The following is a 21,913-nucleotide window of genomic DNA, read 5'->3' as shown; positions in this document are numbered from 1 at the left end:
CCGAACAGTTTTCTTGTTGCACAGGGAGAATTGAATTCAGAAGGTATAAATAACCCGGGAAGAAAAACAAAATTGCAAGCAGTTTATATTCATTTCCCCGTGTTCTTTCTCTGGGTGTAATACCACATATATTTTTGCTCCAAATACGTGATTCCAGGAACTCGCCACTCCTTGGAACCATTGCTGTTGATAAGAACTGGCCCCCTTGTCAATGTACCTTGTTGGTACGTCCCTGTCTTATATGAGGTCTTTATTTGGCTCAAAGCCTTCTTTGTCCTGATTCCTATAAAAAACAGGCAAAGCATTCTCCATTTTGAAACCTCACCTACACAGATGACAATCTGCCTAGGATTTTCCCGTTCGGGACTCAAAGGCTGAAATACTGGGGTTTCCCAGACACCGCCCGTAAATTAGAGTTGAAGCTCCCCCAATCGGTGATGTATTCTCTCGCTTTTTCTGCTATTTTAATCATAATTCTCATTATTCTTTGTCTTATGTATTATTTGCTATATGAGTTGTTATTGTGAGCATCCTATTCCATGCATTACAATGCACAATACAATGATTAAATTTTACTTTCACTTTGATTGAGTCCGAGAGCATCATTTATAGGAGCAGATTGGAACTTTTCCCTAAAGTCACACAACAGCAATCTATATTTTTGAAAGTGTTCATCCATTTCACTTAAGTTATCAAAGTTATTGACATAAAGTTGGACAAAGTAACTACTAATTTTTGCTCTACTTTCCTCTCCATTAGTGGAGAGGAAAAAATCAAATTTCAAATTTACACAATATATTCTATTAATGATATCTTGCTATATTTTAACATGCCATATGTTTAATGTCATTATCAAACTACTAAATGTGAAAGTAATAGCAGTACAGTTTTGGTTAAATTTCTCCCTTTTCATTTTTAAGACTAACAATTTGATTTTCCTTTTTCCTTTTTTAAATCAAATTTACTAACGGTTTATCTATTTTTTTTTCATAAAACCTACTCTTAGTTTTATTTATTAATTCAATAGTTTTTTTACATTCATTTTTATTAATCTTTTATTTTTAGAATTTCAAATTTGGTATTTGATTGGGGGGGTGTTAATTTGTTCTTTTTCTTGCTTTTTTAATTGTAAGCCTAATTCATTGATTTTTATCTTTCTCTATTTTATGCAAGTAAGCTTCTAGAGCAGTGGTTCTCAAACTTTTGTTTTCAGTATCTGCATGTTGTTAAAAAAACTATTGAGGATCTGTTCAAAGAGTTTTTGTTCACATGGGTTATATTTATAGCTATTTACTATATTAGAAATAAAAAATAATTTTGAATTTGTAGACCCTCTGTAAAGGTTTCAGAGACTCCAATTCTTTGGACTATAAGGACCACTGCTCTAGAGATATAAAATTTCCCCTTTTTACTGCCTTGGCTGCATTCCACACATTTTGATATGACATCTCATTATTGTCACTTTCTTAGGTGAAATTCTTAATTGTGTCTTTGATTTGTTGTTTCACCCATTCATTCTTTAGGATGAGACTGTTTAATTTCCAATTACTTTTTGATCTATTTTTCCCTGGCTTTTTATTCAATATAATTTTTTATTGCATTGTGATCTGAGAAGGATGCATTTATTATTTCTGCCTTTCTGCATTTGAATAAAAGGAATTTATGTCCTAATATATATGGTCAATTTTTGTATAGGTTCTATGAACTGCCAAGAAGAAAGTGTACTCCTTTCAGTCTCCATTCAGTTTTCTCCAAAGATCTATCATACCTAATTTTTCTAATATTCTATTTATCTCTTGAACTTCTTTCTTATTTATTTCTATGGTTTGATTTATCTACTTCTCAGAGTGCAAGGTTGAGATTTCCCATTATTATAGTTTTGCTGTCTATTTCTTATTGCAACTCTCTTAATTTCTTCTTTAAGAATTTAGATGCTATACCATCTGGTGCATATATGTTTAGTGTTACTATTGCTTCATTATCTATGTTACTCTTTAGCAAGATATAGTGCCCTTCCTTATTTCTTTTAATTAGATCAGTTTTTGCTTTTGTTTGATCTGAGATCAGAATGGCTACCCTGCTTTTTTTACTTCACTTGAAGCATAGTAGATTCTGCTCCAACCTTTTATCTTTACTCTGTATGTATCGCCCTGCTTCAAGTGTGTTTCCTTCAAACAACATATTGTAGGCTTTTAATCCATTCTGCTATCCACTACATTTTATGAGAGAGTTTATCCCATTCACATTTAAAACTACTAATTCTGTATTTCCTGCCATTTTATTATCCCCAAATTATGCTCCCCTTATCCCCTCCCCAGTATTAGATTTATGAGCACCACTTGCTCAGGCAGCCCTCCCTTTTTAGTATCCCTTCCTCCCCTTGAAGCTCCTCCCCTTTTCTTAAACCTTTTCCTTAATATTTCTGTATCCCCTTCTGTTTACCTTACTCCTTTACTTTTTGTTTTTCCCCTCCTACTTTTCAATGAGGTCAGAGAAGTTTCTCTATAAATCAAAGATTTCTAATATTTTCTCTTTGAGCCAAATTTGATGAGAGTAAGATTCACACTATGTTCATCCCCTTCCCTTCATTCCCTCAGATATAATAGGTTTCCTCTGCCTCTTCATGAGATGTCGTTTCCCTCTTTTTTCCTCTATTGTTCCCTTTTTTCTGATATAATTTCCTTTTCACCTCTAATTCCTTTTTTTGTATTATAACAGTAAAACCAACTTATAAATATATTCTTTGTGAATACCCATAACAGAAATACAGTTCTAAAGAGTTCTTTTTACTTTTTTATGCTTCTCTTGAGTCCTGTATTTGGAGGTCAAACTTTTTGTTTAGCTCTTTTTTTTTTGTCAGAAATAAGTGGAATTCACATATTTCATTGAACATCCATCTTCTTCCCTGGAAGAAAATGGTCTTTTTGGCTCAAGTTCTTTTGCCTTTTGGAATATCAGATTCCAGGCCCTTCGATCCTTTAATGTGGATGCTGCTAGATCCTGAGTGATCCATATTGTGGATCCTCTTTATTTGAATTGTTTTTTTTTTTTTTCTCACTGTATTTTTTCCTTGGTCTGATATTTCTGAAATTTAGCCCAAATATTTCTTGGAGTTTTGATTTTGGGTGATTGATGAAATCTTTCAATGTCTATTTTATCGTCTGTTTCTATAACATCATGGCAGTTCTCTTTGATGATTTCCTGAATAGTGTCTAGGCTCTTTTTTTAATCATGATTTTCAGGTACTCCAATAATCCTTAGATTATCTCTCCTAGATCTATTTTCCAGGTCTGTTGTTTTCCCAAGTAGATATTTAACATTTTTTTTCTTTGTCTTTTCTTGTTCTTTTTTTTTTTTTTTTTTTTTTTTTTTTTTTTTGGTTTTGCTTGACCGATTCTTGGTGTCTCCTCAAGTCATTCATTTACATTGGTTCAAGTCTGATTTTTAATGAATTATTTTCCTCATTTACTTTTTTATTTCTTTTTTGTATTTGTCCAATTGAATTTTTAAATAAGTTGTTTTGTTCTATGGAATTTTTTTTCCCATTTCACCAATTTTTTTAAAAGAATTATTTTCTTTTTCCAGTTTACAAATTCTGTTTTTCTTGGAATTGTTTATCTTTTTCAATTCACAAATTCTGTTTTCCTAGAAGTTGTTTATGTTTTCCAATTTGCAAATTCTGTTTTTCAGGGAGTTGATTTCTTTACTTTACCCTCTTGCAAAGCTTTCCTTTCCTTTCTCCATTTTTCTTTTAAGACCCTTTTTAATTTCTTGTCTGAAAGCCTTGTGTGATGGGGATCAGATCATGTCCACCTTTGAATCTAGAGACAAACTATTTCTAGTCTCCTCAGGGTTTGAAGTCTGCTTTGTTTCCATATAGAAGGTATCAATTATTAAAGCCCACTTTGCCTTTTTGCTCATTTTGAAAAAAAAAAATTACATTCTGCTTATGGGGGGAGGGAGGGCAGTTGATATTTCCCAGCTGCCTCTAAAGACAACAGGAAGTAGCATTAAAGGGGCAGTGGGACAGCTCCCATTGGCTCAACTGGGATTAGCAGTTATGCTGAAATCAGCAGCAGGCTGAACTGTGACTCTGGCTGCCCTGGGCCCAACAACTACAGCTGTGCTTGGATCATGCTGAATCACTCTGGGTGTTGGGTGAGTGTAGCCAGGGCCCGTGAGACTCTAGTATTTTGGGGTTATAGTCTTTACCCCACTGTCTTTATAGCTTCACTACTGATCTACTGTCTTGCTGCCAGGGCAAAGTAGCTCACACTGTGGTAAAGCTCTCTCCACAGATTTTTCTGCCAGTAGAGACCACGTCCCACCCCACTTCAGCCTGCTCAGTGTGAGCTGTTTCCCTGTGCTCTCACTGCTTTCCTGAAGTCTGTGCCTGGTCTAACCCTGTTCCACCCCTGCACACAAGTAAAACAGACCTTTTCTGGAGAATTTCGAGATAATCTTCAGTTGGTAATGTGTTGTACTCCCAATATTCGTGGGTTCTGACAATCAAGCACTAATTCCAAGGTTGAATTTCATTAAATTAGATTGAGCAAAAAGTAGATTTTAGGAAGATGTGTGTGTCCTCTCCACCATCTTGGCTCTGCAGAGCTGTGTATCACTGATCCAGGAATATTACTATTTCATCTGTTTCCTAAGGTGATAAGGGAAAAAGAAAAAAAATCTAAATGTTATAAAATATTTATAGCAGGGAAAGCTAGGTGGTGCAGTGAATGGAGCACCAGGCCTGAAGTCAGGAGGACCTGAGTTATAATTTGTTCTCAGACACTTAACACTTCTTAGCTTTGTGACCTTGGGCAAGTCACTTAAATCCAATTGCCTCAGCAAAAAAATAAATAAATACAGTAAAATAAAATAAAATAAAATATTTATAGCAGCTCTCTTTGTGTGTCAAAAAAGTAGAAATTGAGGAGATGCCGATCAGTTGTGGAATAACTAACTTATGGTGTATGCTTGTCATTGGATCTTACAATGGTGTAAAAATGATGATGAAGTTCATTTTAGAAAAATGTGGAAAAACTTTGATAAAAGTGAAATGAACAGAATTAAGAGAACATTTTATAGAGTAATAACAATATTGTTCAAAGAATAAATGTGAATAATGAAGTTATTCTGAGAATTATTAATACCCATATTGAGTATAAAGGACCTATGAAGGAAGATGCTATCTACCTCAAAGCAAACAAACAAACAAAAAGCCTCAAAAAATAGAAGTAGGTATAGTATGGTTTTACATAGTTAATAATAATAGTAATTAATCTGTGTCAAATAGTGGTCTTCTTTAGTGCAAGGGGCAAGAGAGAGAGACATTTTGGAACTTAAAGTGTAAGAAAATTAAAGCAAATTTTAAAAGTCATTTAAAAAGTCAAATTTTAAACAATCATTTTAAAACAACAGTGAGAATATGATATCATGGCAGTTTGTAAAAATCTTCTGCAATTAAATATTTGTGATTGCCAGAACCAGAGCAAGGAAAATGAAATCCATTGAATAAATGTTATTTTTTTCCATTGTTTGCCAAAATAGGTCTAGGCCATTTGAATTAAATTAAAACAATTTAGAGGTGATAGGCCTTTTATGTAATCCAGGATCTAAAATAATAAAGATATTCATCCCACAATCTCACCCTATTATACAAAACCTTTCCCTTACCAGTATTTTCAAAAAAGGGATGTTGCTACATTTTGTCCATTTGGAGATTTCTAATAAGGGATAAATCTTTTCTTTCATGAGAGTACTCTTTCATCATCTTCCAGAAATTAAAACTTATCAAAACAGGTAAATTATTCCCTTTCTGCCAAGTAAATGCTGCTCACTGTGACTAGAAAAAGATTATTAAATTTCCATATCAGTAAAAAACAAAATCCCTCCCAATAATTCTAACCTATATTCCTCAAAACCTTTTCTTGGATGGATCTATCTAGACCATCTTGAAAATAAGAAAAAATATAAAGAAGATGAGATAAAGAAAACAGATAGAGGATCAATTGGAAATATTTAAAAGTAATTTATTTAGATCTTCAAGGCATCTTAAAGGATGAGTCTGAGAAATACTTAAAATGTAGAGCCTTCCCTCCCTTTAGATAATTTTGATATATCAAAGACAATTTCTAGAGAATAGGACACACAATTCTAACAATCAAAAGTGTGATGACAAGACCATTGTATTAAAAGTTTTCTCCATGCTATCAGCTGCTTGAGGATAGTAGTGAAAATGGAAAAGCCATTGGAAAAGTGAATATGGGCCCAGTCTTTGTAGTAATGGGTCATTGTTTCATCAAAGGTAGTCTCAAAAGAAAAAAGGATTTGCAGATACTAACATCTATATTCTGAATAGGTTACCAATTGCAGTGAAAACAAATCTCTTTCCCTTTTGATGTAAGATGAGGCCCACTTTATCAAACTGACAAATAAAAACAAATCAAGAATCATGCGGAATAATACCAATTGATCTTCCAAAGGTAGATGCTCTAAATGAACATTGTTGCATAGAAGAAGCAGTATCATACTTAATTAAGGCAATCATACGATCCCATCCCCATGACATTATACCACTATGGTCCCCCATGAAACAGATTCATGAGATACTCAATACCCAATAAGCTGTTCTGATCAAGATTTCAATTTGATTATTCAATTCTACATAATGCCCTTAAATGGGCATTAGTCTACAAACAACTATATATTGTGAGAAACATCAATAAAATTCTTCCATTAATTCTGATCCAAAATAAAGGCAATTTTGCCCAGAACACCTAGTCACACCCCCGCCAAAATCCAGAAATGAATATAAATAAAATTTTATTTGCTATATTTCTCAAGTATATGTATGGGGGGGGGGGAGGTTGATTTGTTTGGTTTTGGTTTTTTGTTTGTTTTTTTTTAATCGGAGCTAGCCATTTACTTCACAGCACAGAACACTAGACAGAACTTGCAAAAAAAAAATTCTCAATCCCTTAGGATATTTACAATTATTGGGTAACTAGATGCCCAATTCTAGTTACATATGTCTTTCTCATGTTAGAACACCACACAAACACACACACACACGTGCGCGCATGCATGCACACACACCCCTCCATAGCATCTGTGAAAGTATCCACTTAGCCTAATCCTTATGAAGAGACATCTCTAAGAACACAAATCCCCACATAAAGGTTCAAGTTGACAGATTTACTAGATAGTTCATTTTAGATTTTTCAAGGTTATAGACTATTCTGGGTCTTACTCAAAAGAGGAAGATTTATGATTGATTCAATAAAAAATATAAAAATAGTTATATCTAGAATGCAGCTTTTCCCAAACCCTGAAGAGCTTAATAAACATCTTTGTTTCCTTCTTAGTCCATGGAAAGATAAATGGTAAAGATATTGTATGAATTACATCCAGAATCAAGTGAGCTCTCTCCATGTAATCTATACCTAAGTCTTTAAATGTGCTGGATCCATACTTTTTTCCCATTCTTTGTCTCTTATGAGAGACACTATCTCATCTAGAACTTCTTTCATCATAGCCTCATTCAGTCAAATTAACTTTTAAATAACAAACACTATAATAATGATGGATATCAATAAACTCCAAAAGTGAATCTATGCTAATCAAATTGTCCCAAAGGAGGAATCTTTATCAATCAAATTGTCTCATTATGAATGGAAGTTTGAAGTATTTGAGGTAGGACCATGAAAGGATATTGGAGGATACTTTCAAAGTAGAGGCATACTAATCCTGAGTAGTATCAGCCACAAGAATGTAGAAGTGAACAACTACATTCTGTTCATCTCCTACCTGGGCTCTCTGATTCACCATGCTGCTAAGATCAGGCTCCTGTGAAATCCTCCTGCTGGTCATTTCTTCCTGAACAATAATATTCCATAATATATATATATACCACAATTTATCCAGTCATTCTCCAAATGATGGGCATCCACTCAGTTTCCAGGTTCTGGCCACTACAAAGAGGGCTGCCACTAACATTCTTACACATACAGGTCCCTTTCCCTTTTTAAAAAATCTCTTTGGAATATACACTGCTGGGTCAACGGGTATGCACAGTTTGATAACTTTTTGAGCATAGTTCCAAATTGTTCTCCAGAATGGCTGGATGTATTCAAAATTCCACCAACAATGCATGTATTAGTGTCCCTGTTTTCCCACATCCCCTCCAACATTCCACATTATCTTAGATTGGAGCAAAGTTCATGAAGCAAAACATATTCACTTGGCTGCTTGAGTGATGAGGCAGATGAGACTGTCTGACTCTAGGCCCGACACTCTATGCACCTACAACTAGCTGCCACTCACTACTAAATCCCACCAAGATGGAAAAAATTTGAACATGGTCTTGCAATGATGTCAGTTACCTGAGCACTTGCTGACTAAATTCAGAAAAGTTCATCATGGGATCATTTGCAGGATGAAATTACAGTTTGAAATATTGAAAAACCCTTATATAGAGCTGTATTATGAGCTACTATTTACATTGAGAGTAGTGTGCCATCTTGGATAGGGATGGAAAGATGAAAATTATAAATGAGCATTTACCCAGTGTTTATTCTCTCTACCACTGTGCTAAGCATTTTTCAAATATCTGATCCTCACAACAAGTTTGATGCCAGTACTATTCCCATTTTACAGTTGAGAAAACTGAGATAAAGAGAGGTTAAGTGCTTTAGGTCTGAACTTGTGTTTTGATTCTAGACCCAGAGTTCTATCTATTCTGTCACTTAGCTGACATAGGCTGCCAATCTTTGAAACAAGATTCATATACAAGTCTTTGTTTGATACATGTTGTTTGTGACTTTGAACAAAGGTTTATAATTACTAGTTACCCCAACTGTTTCAGTGGAGAAAGTTTCCACACTAAGAGTTGCCCGACATGGATGAAATCACAGGAATATACCAAAAAGGAAAAATCCATATAAAGTATTGATCTGTCATTGACTTTCTGGATTGATATCTGTAGGGAATCCCAATTTATTATACTTCAACATCTCACATAGAGCTGGACATATATAATTTGTTTCTTGTTACAAGACATATACCTTGCTGAGATGACACACAAACTCTTTATTGATTCCCAGCAAATAGGGTTGCCTCAGCTTCTTTTTCTAAGTGATTGAGATAATAATAACACCAACCTCTTGAGCTTGTTGTGAACATCAAAATATAAATACAAGGACAATGATAAAGCATACTATCTGCCTTCAGTTGTTGCTGTTGTTTGTCATATGACATCAGGGAGATGTGAATTGGATTGAAGTGAGGGAAGGCTGTGCACTCTTCTCTGGAATTATCTAAGTAGAGTGGCAAAATACAGATAAGGATGACTGGAGATGACATCTGCCACTAGAGGAAAAGACTGATATTGTTTTAATATAGCCTGAAGCATGCTATTTTTCACTTTCATTCTTTTTCTTTTATTCTAGTCTCCTGGACAAAATGACTAAAATAGAAATGTTTTACATGCTTGCACATGTATAATTTATATTAACTGTTTACCATCTGATAGAGGTAGGGAGGGGGAAAGGCGGGATAAAATTTGGAACCCTAAACTTTATTATAAAAAAGCCTTAAAATTATTTTGAAATACAATTGGGAAAAATATATTAATTTTTTTTTAAGAACTATACTCTTTCAATCAGAAACAGCATTTACTGCTTAATTTTAGCCTTAGCCCTATTCTGCCCCTGAACAAACTTTTGTCCTTTAAAGCAAGGGTTCTTAACTTCTTTGATGTCTTGGACCCCTTTGGCAGTCTGATGACATCTATGGACCTCTTCTCAGAAAATGTTTATAAATGCATAAATTCAAATATATGGAATTGCAAAGGAAACCAATTATATTGAAAATTAGTGATTATTTAAAAATAAGTTAATGGATCCCAGGTTAAGAACCACTGGTTTAAAGCTTTAGATATTAAATGAATTTTGAAATGCCATTAAGTGGCTGAAAATTGAACTGTTTAGCATGTTGGAAATTATATCATTTATACTATCATTTAAAAAGCTAAAAATCAGTATTCTCCCCTGATAAATACATCCTAACATCCCAGAAGCCTGTCAGTGCATTTTAATTGCCTGGACCTGGCAATGCAGAGAATAGCATTAATAAATGGGATGTACTGGGTTGTATAAAGAAGAGATGTGAGTTTTCTGCTCCACTGTATGATGAATTAATTCTCTTTCCATTTATATATCAACGATCTCTACTTGAAGACCTACGTATACAAACTTTTTGGCAAAGCACTGTCCATACTCTCCACTATTTCAAAGGTGTCCTGTGGCATTTAAAATCTCTCCTTTAAGACTTAGTTATTCTCTTTTAAGGAGGTATTTTAAGTGAAATGCCACTGAAATATGATTTTTTTTTTGGCTTGTTTCAGGCTGTTCTGAAAGATCTTTGCCTACAATTATTGCCAAGGGAAACAGGAATGGTACAAGTATCTATAACTTTGTGGAAAATGTTTAAATGCATTTTGTAATATATCTTTGACCATTTATATTTTTTATAGGAATTGTAGGATGTCTTCTTCTAAATTTCCAGGGCTGTAGCATTATTTCAGGTTTCAAAAAATGGATCCAGTAAAGAAATGCACATAATTAAATATCATACTCTAAGTGAAATAATTTTTTTCCTCTCATAGATTTCATTATTTGAAAAATGGTCTCTGTAACAGCTAGCATAATATAGTAGAATGGAATGAAAGGGATTTAGTCTTGAAGCTGAGAATATCTGGCTTTACGTTCAGTTTTTGATATATACTAACCATAGGACTCGAGCCTCCATTGCTTCCAGACAACTCTGTAATACTGAATTTTAAAGCTAGTAACAATCTTAATTAGTTAAGGGATTTTCTTCCTTTAAGACTCAAAAACAGAAACAAATTTGCAACATAGATCATATATTGATTAATCTTATTCCTAGATAAACATCAATCTTACCTTAAAGTTCTCATCTTATTTAAAATGTTGAAAACCCATTGCCAGGCAAGTCTATTAAATATGGTATCTTCAGTTAATGATCTAAATTGTAAAACCAGGATTACATAGTTGTGAGACTAAAGGGCACAGAAGTCATGGTTCCAATGGGCCTATTACTGCAGAATCAATTTTTCTACTTGGAACTAACTTAATGATCAACAAATTTTAAAAGGAAGGATAGCATAAGAAAACAAAAGCAAATTGACAAAATTAAATTCTCCATCACTCCCTGCAAACAAATGTTGGCAATGTCTAGACTGTATGGATTCTATTTTGTTTCTTTTTCTAGATTGTAATTTTATTTTTACTTCTAAAATATAAAGGAGTTATTTTGATGTTTATGTTATTATGATATTTATGAAATTCAAGAACAAATAGCTTAGAGCCAGACATACTGTCATGTGGGAACCATGCCCACACATTTCTTCCAGGATACCTTAGTTTTTGTATTATTAAACTGAGACTCTTTACTGATGATTTGCCAAATAATATTTAGGCAAGGAGAATGAAAATAAGATAAAATAAATAAGAAGAGTAGAAATCAACGGAGCTTTTTGGCACTTTTCAGTGCCAAGCAAGTCCAATAATTCTAAAACAATACAATTGCCAATTTTTAGACACAAGATTGTTAGTAGGTTAATATATTTTCTGATTGACACCTCATACATATATACATAGTGGCAATATCAATTAGTAGGGAACACACAAGGTCATCTAGCCCAAATAATATCATAGCAAGAGTCCCTTCTTCAAAGTAAATTATGAGTAATCACACAGTCTCTGTTTGGCAAAATCTAGTAATAATCTAGAGCAGCTTAATTCCATATTTGACTCTTCTAATGATCACCTTGAAGTGAAATTTAACTTTCTCTTACTTTCCTAGCTCTGGTTCTAGTTCTAATTACTAAAGCAAAGTAAAAATTTAGTCTTTCTTCCATATTAAAATCCTTCACATATTTGAAGATGATGATAATGTCAAACCTAAGTCTTTCCCTCTTTAGGATAAACATTCCTAGTTCCTTTAACTGAGAATAAATTAAAGAAGAGTCACTACATAAGATTATAAACATTCCATCAGTTATAGAATCATAAAATGTTTGAGCTAAGAGATATCTGTTGCAAGCCCAATTCATTGACCTTCTCTTTCTCTATTTTATGCAAATAGGCCTCTAGAGATATGAGATTTCCCCTTATTACCGCTTTGGCTGCATCCCATACATTTTGGTATGATGTCTCATTATTATCGTTTTTTTGGATGAAGTTATTAATTATGTCTGTAATTTGCTGTTTCACCCAATCATTCTTTAGTATGAGATTATTTAGTTTCCAATTGTTTTTTGGTCTACTTTCCCGTGGCTTTTTATTGAATGTAATTTTCAATGCATCGTGGTCTGAAAAGGATGCATTCACTATTTCTGCCTTACTGCATTTGAGTTTGAGGTTTTTATGTCCTAATATATGGTCAATTTTTGTATAAGTTCCATGAACTGCTGAAAAGAAGGTGTACTCTTTTCTATCCCCATTACATTTTCTCCAGAGATCTATCATATCTAATTTTTCTAGTATTCTATTTATCTCTTTGACTTCTTTCTTATTTATTTTGTGGTTTGATTTATCTAATTCTGAGAGTGCAAGGTTGAGATCTCCCACTATTATAGTTTTGCTGTCTATTTCTTCTTGCAGCTCTCTTAATTTCTCTTTTAAGAATTTAGATGCTACACCACTTGGTGCATATATGTTTAATATAGATACTGCTTCATTATTCATTCTACCCTTTAGCAAGATATAGTGCCCTTCCTTATCTCTTTTGATTAGATCAATTTTTGCTTTAGCTTGCTCTGAGATCAGGATGGCTACCCCTGCTTTTTTGACTTCACCTGAAGCATAGTAGATTTTGCTCCAACCTTTTACCTTTAACCTGCATGTATCTCTCTGTTTCAGGTGTGTTTCCTGTAAACAACATATTGTAGGATTCTGGCTTTTAATCCATTCTGCTAACCGCTTCCTCTTTATGGAGGAGTTTACCCTGTTCACATTTATGGTTAAAATGACCAAATCTGTATTACTTGCCATCTTGTTAACCCCGGTTTATGCTTTTCTCCCCTCTTACCCCCTTACCCCCCTTCCCAGTATTAAGCTTGTGAGCACCACTTGCTTCTCACAGCCCTCCCTTTTTTAGTATCCCTCCCCCCCCTTAGAATTCCTCCCCCTATCTTACCCCTTTCCCTCCCAGTTACCGTATTCCCTTCCACTTAGCTTATATCCTTCCCTTTTCACTTTTCCCTTCTCACTTTTCAATGAGGTGGGAGAAGATTCACCATAGATTGAATATGTCTAAAATTTTTCTCTTAACGCCAATTCTGAAAGCAGTAAACTACTCACTATATTCATCCCTCTCCATTCTTTCTCTCAGATATAATAGGTTTTCTTTGCCTCTTCATGAAATGTAGTGCCCCCCCCTTTCCCCTTTTTCTGGTACAATGTCCTTTCCACAATCTAGTTTCTAGAACAAGGTATATCTGTATTCTTTATACCTCTTTATAGCCGAAATATAGTTCTCAAGATTGATCTTTACCTTTTTAGATTTCTCTTGAGTTCTGTACTTGTAGATCAAATTTTTTGTTAAGTTCTGGCTTTTTCATCAAAAATAGGTGAAATTCACTTACTTCGTTGAATGTCCATCTTCTTCCCTGGAAAAAGATGCTCATTCTTGCTGGGTAAGTTATTTTTGGTTGCATACCAATTTCCTTGAGCTAAGAGATATCTGAAACATCCATTACAAAGAGAAGAAAAATAGAAATCCATTTCAGCCTAGGGATCTGACCAAAGTCATTCAATGAGCTAGTCCTTTGTCTTTCCAGAACACATACATAGGATGTGATAAAGAACCAGGTATTATCTTACCTGATGACCAGTATGCAATTCAGGTGAATCATATGAGGACAAATAATATTTTCAGGAAAAACTAAAAAACTACAGAGTTTAAGGCAAGAAACTGAAAAACTTAAGGGCACCAAGAGATATAGTTATCACACTTTTTATTCTAAAACAGGAGATTCAGATGAAAAAGCAAGATATAAGAAATGAAACTATGTTTCAATACTTCTTAAATAGTCGTAGTGAACAATTCCAGCTGTGCACAGTTTTTCATCCCTCCAGTCCCAAGCATATTTTGTCAATATCTTTGTTATATCACTACAAACAAAAAGAAAGTGGATGGCTTATTCTTGAAGCAGAGCATAAACTTACTATAGAAGCAAGCCAAATAAAAAACGTCTACTTTCATCAAATTGTTCACATTGCTCAAATGGACCTTCTATGCGATTTTTTCCTAATCCTTCTAATTGTTTGGGACCTACTTCTCCAAAAAAAGTTTGTATAGTTTGCATTATTTTGTACACACACACACACACACACACACACACACACACACACACACATTTGTTGTATTCCCCAATAGAATGTAAGTTCTGGTGAGTAGGCGTGGTGTTGTTCTCTTTCTTTAAACTATTATGGTTCTCTCTGAGAAGGTTTCTTGGGGAGGTTTTCTGGAGGTAGCCTTAGTTTCAGTTGAAAGTAATAATCACTCCAAATGCAATCAGGTGTTAAAAGTTCAGATCTTTTATTGCTTCCTCCAAAATAGCACAGTTAGTTTTCTTGGTGGCCTCTGCTTGGTTCCAAGAGCTCCCTCCAAATGTCTCCAAATCCAAAGGTTTGTCCTCCAGTCAGCACAAAGGTGGAAAATGGAATGAATATTACTCCACCTCTGAGAGTGGGCTTGTGGGCTTCCTCCTAGAGTGCTCGTGTCTGACTCCTGGCAATATTCCAAACTAACTGAAGCTCTAAGGGCTTCTTTATATATGATCTCCCAAAAGTTAACTCCTTCTCTGAGGGAGGGATTAAGGGAGGTGTGAATTCACAAAGTTACAAAGTTAACTTTGTGAATCTCCCATACTTGTGAATTCCAATGAGTATTTAAATACTTCTTGCTTATATGAACTCTCTAAAAGTCTGAACACAAGCATTGTTTCTATCAGTTCCATTTTAGTACCTTGTTCCAAGTTCTGGCCCATAACATCTCCTTGTAAGATCAGATCAATCATACTAAACCATGCTAAATTAGATAATTATTGTCTCTATCAACTCGAATGAGTTAACACTTTGTAAGGATTCCAACAGGTAGAGACTGTTTGGTTTTATTTTTATTTTGTGTTCTATTCCCAGAACTTAGTACAACATGTGGTTCTTAGTAGGTATTGAATAAATACTTGTTGATTGCTTGATAATGGAGGAGTTTAACTATGAACATGTACCAAATCTCTTATTTACCTAAAAAGTAGAATAGAAATAATAGTTTAATTATATTATCATTTTATAATAATGCAAACTGCACCCAATTTGGTAAGATCTCATAGAAAAGTTGCAAAATGGTTTGGTAGAAATTAGGCTTTAACTATAATCTTATAATATATACCATAATAAGTTCCATATTAAGAGCATTAATATGAAAATAGAGCAGAGAGATAGGGGAAGAGTATAGCATAGAGAAAGCTGAATGCCAGGAAGATCTCAGTTCAAATTCTACTTATTTCACATGCACTCTGACACATGTGAACTTAAAAAAGTAGCTTTTAGGCAACTCATCAAAGCTGTTGTAGAAGTAGGAGTTTCCTTAAATGGATAGTAATATCAAAGGTTCGCTCCATATCCTTGCCTATCTTATTAATCTTTTTATTTCTTTTCAAAGTAGGAGAAAACAAAAGGAAGTTGTCCTAGGCAAAGACCACTGGTCTTCCATTGTGCGGATTCAGATTCAAAGTTCTACTTTCTTGCTTTATTAAATAATACAAAAGAAGCTACTTTGTTCTTTGAGCTATCCTCAAAGAACAGCTTTCCATACCTTCCTTATTATTCCCCTAGAGAAGACATATTTGAGACCCCAAGTGGCAGCAGCCTATGTCAAAAAGTAATTCTACCAATCAGATAAACCATTGTGCTAGTATTACCATCTCCTTTTATAGTTTTAACTTGGGGCATCCCCCCACTTCCCCAGTTGATGAGGCTTCACCCCAAATGGGACATTATCTTGTCAGTTAATCCAAAGCAAGTTCCTATTGCATTCCTGGTAATGTTTAACTTTCCACAGATTATATTTGCAACACAGTTATTTCAGGAGGCCAGCAAAAAAGCCTGCTACTATCCATTCCCAGATTCATGCTAATATGTAAAAACAAGATATACATACAGGACAAACTGGAGATAATATTGAGAAAGTACAAACAATAAGAGAAATCTGGGAAAACATGTAAAACATAGGCTTTTGACTAGGACTTGAAAGAATCTAGGGAGATCAGGAGATGGAAATGAGGAAAGAAAGAATTGGCAAGGTTAATAGCCAATGAAAATGCTCAGAGACAGAAGATGGAATGTCTTGCAAGAAGCAAAACAAGAAGAGCAGTGTCAATGGATCACAGGATATATGAGGATGGGAGAAGGGGAGTAAGGAATAAGAATACTAAACATGTAGGAATGGGGCAAGTTATCAAGAATTTAGAATCCAAGAAGGTTTTATATTTGATCATAGAGGTCATAGAGAGCCAATTGGGGTGGGGCAGAACTTTAGAAAGATTATTTTGGCAGCTGAGTGAAGTGAGGAGAGACTTGAGCGGGGAAGACCAATCCACAGGATATAACAATAGTCTAGGCATAAAGTAACAAGGGCCTGGACAAGTATGGTAGCATTGTCAAAGAGAGAAGTATATGAAATATGTTACAAAGGTAAAATTTTCTCAATGTTTTCCCAGATCTGCAAAGAGCTTTCCCCTGGAGAAAGTATACATATCCAGCAATCAGTTTAATTCACTCCCTTCTTATGTGAGTAGTGGCTGGAAGCCTGGAAAATAGCAGCAAGGCTCAGAAAGACAAGGCACATGGTCAGGCCTGATTATATCAAATGAATAAATGAATGAATAAATAAAATACTAAAAGATCAAAAGCTGTTTGCTTGCAATTTGCTCATGGGTGCCAGAGTGCAACCATATCCTTTCTCAATGGTCTTCTACCAACTCCCATAAATCATTACATACACACCCACCTTCCTGGACTTCTGAACTTCCTTTTGTTCTTGATTCTGAGACTTCTATAAGTTGTTCTATCCCTTCATCCCTGATTAAGAAACTTGGCAGAATTAATGGCTTTTAAAAGTACTTCCTCATTTCTCATGATTAGTCTTCCTTCTTATGGCTATGCAATAAACTTATTCTTGCTCTGTTCTGCCTTCTGTAAACTTACTGTAAACTTTGTCAGAGTTCTGATAGATGACTAGTGGGCTCATAGTGGTACTCATCAAAGAAATACTTTTCAAAGTATAATTAGGTAAAGAACCTTTAACTAGATTCTAGATAAGCATGATTCTATAAGGTAAAAAAAAAAAAAAAAGAAGATTAAATACAATAAAAAGCAAATGCAAACATAATAGCAATGCAAATAAAACAAATCATCCTAAAGGAAAAGGTATCTTGGTATCTATTGTAGCTAAGGTTTATTATTCAAGAAATATAAGAAATCGATACAAAACCAGAATGGATGATGGTGGAGAAGCCTTCAAAATAAAGACAAACTAAGAGATCATTGGTGGAGCCACAAAATAGTACAGACATTATGGAAAATAATTTGAGTAACCCAATAATTTAAATAGTCTGAAGACTCAGCAGCAGCAATAGCAACAAAACAAAGAAAAGAACTTTTATGATGCAAAGGATGACCAAAACATAACTACAAAAGAAAACAATAGCTTAAAAATATTTACAACTAAAACATCAATGGAAAAAAATAGCTTGCCTTCAATAACAATTAGAATTACTTAAAGAAATAATATATGAAGTTTAAAATATATTGTAAAAAAAATAAGAGCTATAGAAGAGAAATTTAGAAAAAGGATCAATAGCTTAACAGAAGTACATAATATTACCCTATTTAAAAAGAAACAACTTTCTGAATATCAGAATGAACCAAATAGAAATATTATTTCAAAAAATAATAATAATTCTAAAATGAAGTTTTTAAAAGTTGATAAAATAGAAAACATGATGGTTTATAATAAATGACTAGCATGGACAACACATAAAGGAGGATAACTTAGAAATTATTAGATGACCTGAAATCCATGAACAAAAAAAATCAAAACAGACCCTTTTAACCTCTTCCTACTTTTATTCATAGCCATATTGAACTCAATGTACTGTTATACCAAAATCTTAGAGCATATATATTTATGTGTGTGTGTGTGTTCTACTTTCTTTTGATTAATTTAAATGTGTTAAAAAGTAAAGTGACCCTCTGTCCCCTTATGCTTTCATGTTTGTATATATCTCTATTTGCATATTCAAATTATGTGATAAGTAGTTCTATTATTTTCTTTCAATTTCTCCTAATGATCCTTTCCCCCAATTTTTCTTTTCTTTTTTTTAAATTATAAAATTCTTAAATCATATCAAACCCATTTATGTCTTTTGTCTCCATTGACTATCTCTATGCTCCCTTATGATAGTAAGGATACAAACGAACACTTTTAATTAGCTTCTTTTCCTTTAGTGTATAAATAGTTGATCTCTATAATGTCCCTTAGTGAGTCAGTGAGGTGGTTCAGTGAATAAAGTAATGAAGTGGAGTCAAGAAGACTGAGGGGGTCTATAAAAGGGACAGAAGATTCTAAGAGGGAATAAACACAAGCAAATCAAATCTTATGCTTGGAGAGGGCGTAGTGATGAGCAGGATAAAAAGAAAGAAAAGGTAATCATTTATGTCAGTAAAGAGACAATGAGTATTATAGAGAAGCAGAAAACATAAGAATAGAATGGAGAACAACTAATAACAATAATTTATGTAGTGCTATAAGGTTTCTAAAGCATTTTACAAATATCTCATGTTACCTACACAATAACCCTGAAAGGGAAGTGCTATTTTTATATTCATTTTATATTTGTGGAAACTGAGTTAAGTGGTTAAGTAACTTGTCCATGGTCACAGAGCAAGTAGGTATCTGAGACTGGATTAGTCTTCTTAACTCTAAAAATTAATTGTGAATTAAAATGGAAGAGGTTATAATAATGATATGAAAGCAAAATTCAATAATAATGTTATCTGCAAGAAATAAATTTGAAATATAAAGGCATATACTTAGACACAGGCTAAATAGAATAAATTTTGAAGACCTCAACTATTGAACAAATGAAAAACATCTAAAATTTCAGAGATCACCTTTGTCTGTTTGTCTCTCTACCTCTCTGTCTGTCTCTGTCCTTTCTTCTCTCTCTTCCTGTCTTTCTCTGTACCAAAATATATGGAAAAGAAAAAATAGAAAGGAAGGAATGAAAGAAGGAAAGAATGGAAAGAAGGATAAGGAAGAAAGAAGAGAGGAGAAATGGAGGGAGGGAAGGAAGAAGAAAGAATAAGAAAAAAGAAAGATATAAAGGAATAGGGAAAAATGCACATTGAGAGTTGTGAAGTGATCCAATCATTCTGGAGAGCAATTTGGAACTATACCTGAAGGGCTATAAAACTGCATATCTTTTAATCTACCAGTGTCTCTACTGGTTCTATATCCCAAGGAAATCATAAAGGATAGGAAAGTATCCACATGTGCAAAGATCTTTGTCATAGCCTTTTTGTTGTTGCCAAGTAACTCAAGGTTGAGTGAATACCCATTAGTTGGGGAATGGCTAAGTTATGATATATGTATGTGATGGAATATTGTTCTATAAGAAATTATGAGATGGCTGATTTCAAGAAAGCCTAGAAAGACTTAAATGAACTAATGACTAAGTGAGGTGAGCAGAACCTAAAGACAATGTACATAGTAACAATAGGATTGTGTGATGTTCAATTGTCATGAATTTGACTCTTTTCAACTGTGAGACGTTGTAAGGCAATTCCAATAGACTTGTGATGGAAAGTGCTATCCATGTGCAGAGAGAACTACAGATACTAAATGTATGAAGAAAGAAAATGAAGAAAGCATAGTATTTTCATCTTTAGTGTATTTGAGTGAATTCTTTATATATTTTGGAAATGAGGCCTTTATCAGAACCTTTGACAGTAAAAATGTTTTCCCAGTTTATTGCTTCCCTTCTAATCTTGTCTGCATTAGCTTTGTTTGTACAAAAGCTTTCTAATTTGATATAATCAAATTTTTCTATTTTGTGATCAATAGTGATCTCTAGGTCTTCTTTGGTCACAAATTCCTTCCTGTTCCACAGTCTGAGGGGTAAACTATACTATGTTCTTCTAATTTATTTATAATCTCATTCTTTATGCCTAGATCATGAACCCATTTTGACCTTATCTTGGTGTACAGTGTTAAATGTGGGTCAATGCCTAGTTTCTGGCATATTAATTTCCAATTTTCCTAGCAGTTTTTGTCAAATAGTGAATTCTTATCCCAGAAGCTGGGGTTTGTGGGTTTGTCAAACACTAGATTATTAAAGTTATTGACTATATTGTCCTGTGAACCTAACATATTCCACTGATCAACTAGTCTGTTTCTTAGCCAATACCAAATGGTTTTGGTGACCGCTGCATTATAATATAGTTTTAGATCTAGTACAGCTAGGCCACCTTCATTTGCTTTTTTTTTTCTTTTCACTAATTCCCTTGAAAGTCTTGATCTTTTGTTCTTCTAGATGAATTTTGTTGTTAATTTTTCTAGGTCATTAAAATAGTTTTTTGGGAGTCTTATTGGTATATCACTAAATAAATAGATTAGTTTAGGTACTCTTGTCATCTTTATTCACTCGATCTATCCAAGAGCACTTAATATTTTTCCAATTGTTTACATCTGACTTTGTGTGGAAAGTGTTTTGTAGTTTTTCTCATATGGTTCCTGACTTTCCCTTGGCAGATAGATTCCCAAATATTTTATACTATAGGCAGTTACTTTAAATGCAATTTTGTTATGAGCCAGAATGCTGAAAAAAGGAGCAGTCCTTTATTCCCTATTTTTTCAAATAGTTTATAAAACATTGAAGTTATTGTTTTTTTAATGTTTGGTAGCATTCACATGTAAATCCATCTGGTCCTGGGGATTTTTCTTAGGGAGTTGATTAATAGCTTCTTCTATTTCATTTTCTAAAATGGGACTATTTAAGCAATTTACTTCCTCCTCTGTTAATCTGGACAAGTTATATTTTTGAAGGTATTCTTCCATTTCATTTTAAGTTATTGAATTTATTGGCATAAAGTTGTGCAAAGTAACTCCTAATTGTTGCTCTAATTTACTCTGGAAAGGTCTCCCTTTTTATTTTTAACACTAACAATTTGATGTTCCTCTTTCCATTTTCTAATCAAATTTACCAAAGGTTTATCATCTATTTTGTTGGTTTTTTTTCCCATAAAAACAACTCTTAGTTGTATTTATTAATTCAATAGTTTTTTTACTTTCAATTTTATTAATTTCTCCTTTTAATTTTAGAATTTCAAGTTTAGTATTTCATTGGGGGGTTTAATTTGCTCTTTTTATAGCTTTTTAACTTACAAGCCCAAATCATTGATCGTCTCTTTCTCTGTTTTATTCAAGTAAGCCTCGAATGATATAAAATTTCCCTTTATTACCATTTTGGCTGCATCCCACAAATTTTGGAAGGTTGTCTCATTGTTGTCATTCTCTTGGATGAAATTATTAATTGTGTCTATGATTTGCTGTTTCACGAGATTATTTAGTTTCCAATTACTTTTTGGTTTATTTACCCCTAGCTTTTTGTTGAATGTAGTTTTTATTGCATCATGATCTGAAAAGAATGCATTTGCTATTTGTATCTTTCTGCATTTAATTTTGAGGTCTTTATGTCCTAATATATAGTCAATTTTTGTATAGGTTCCATGAACTGCTGAGAAGAAAGTATAATCCTTTTTGTTTC

Source organism: Antechinus flavipes, chromosome X (assembly GCF_016432865.1).
Source record: "Antechinus flavipes isolate AdamAnt ecotype Samford, QLD, Australia chromosome X, AdamAnt_v2, whole genome shotgun sequence".
Lineage (NCBI taxonomy): Eukaryota > Metazoa > Chordata > Mammalia > Dasyuromorphia > Dasyuridae > Antechinus > Antechinus flavipes.
The sequence above is the reverse complement of the archived record's forward strand: the minus strand, read 5'-3'. Positions refer to the sequence as shown.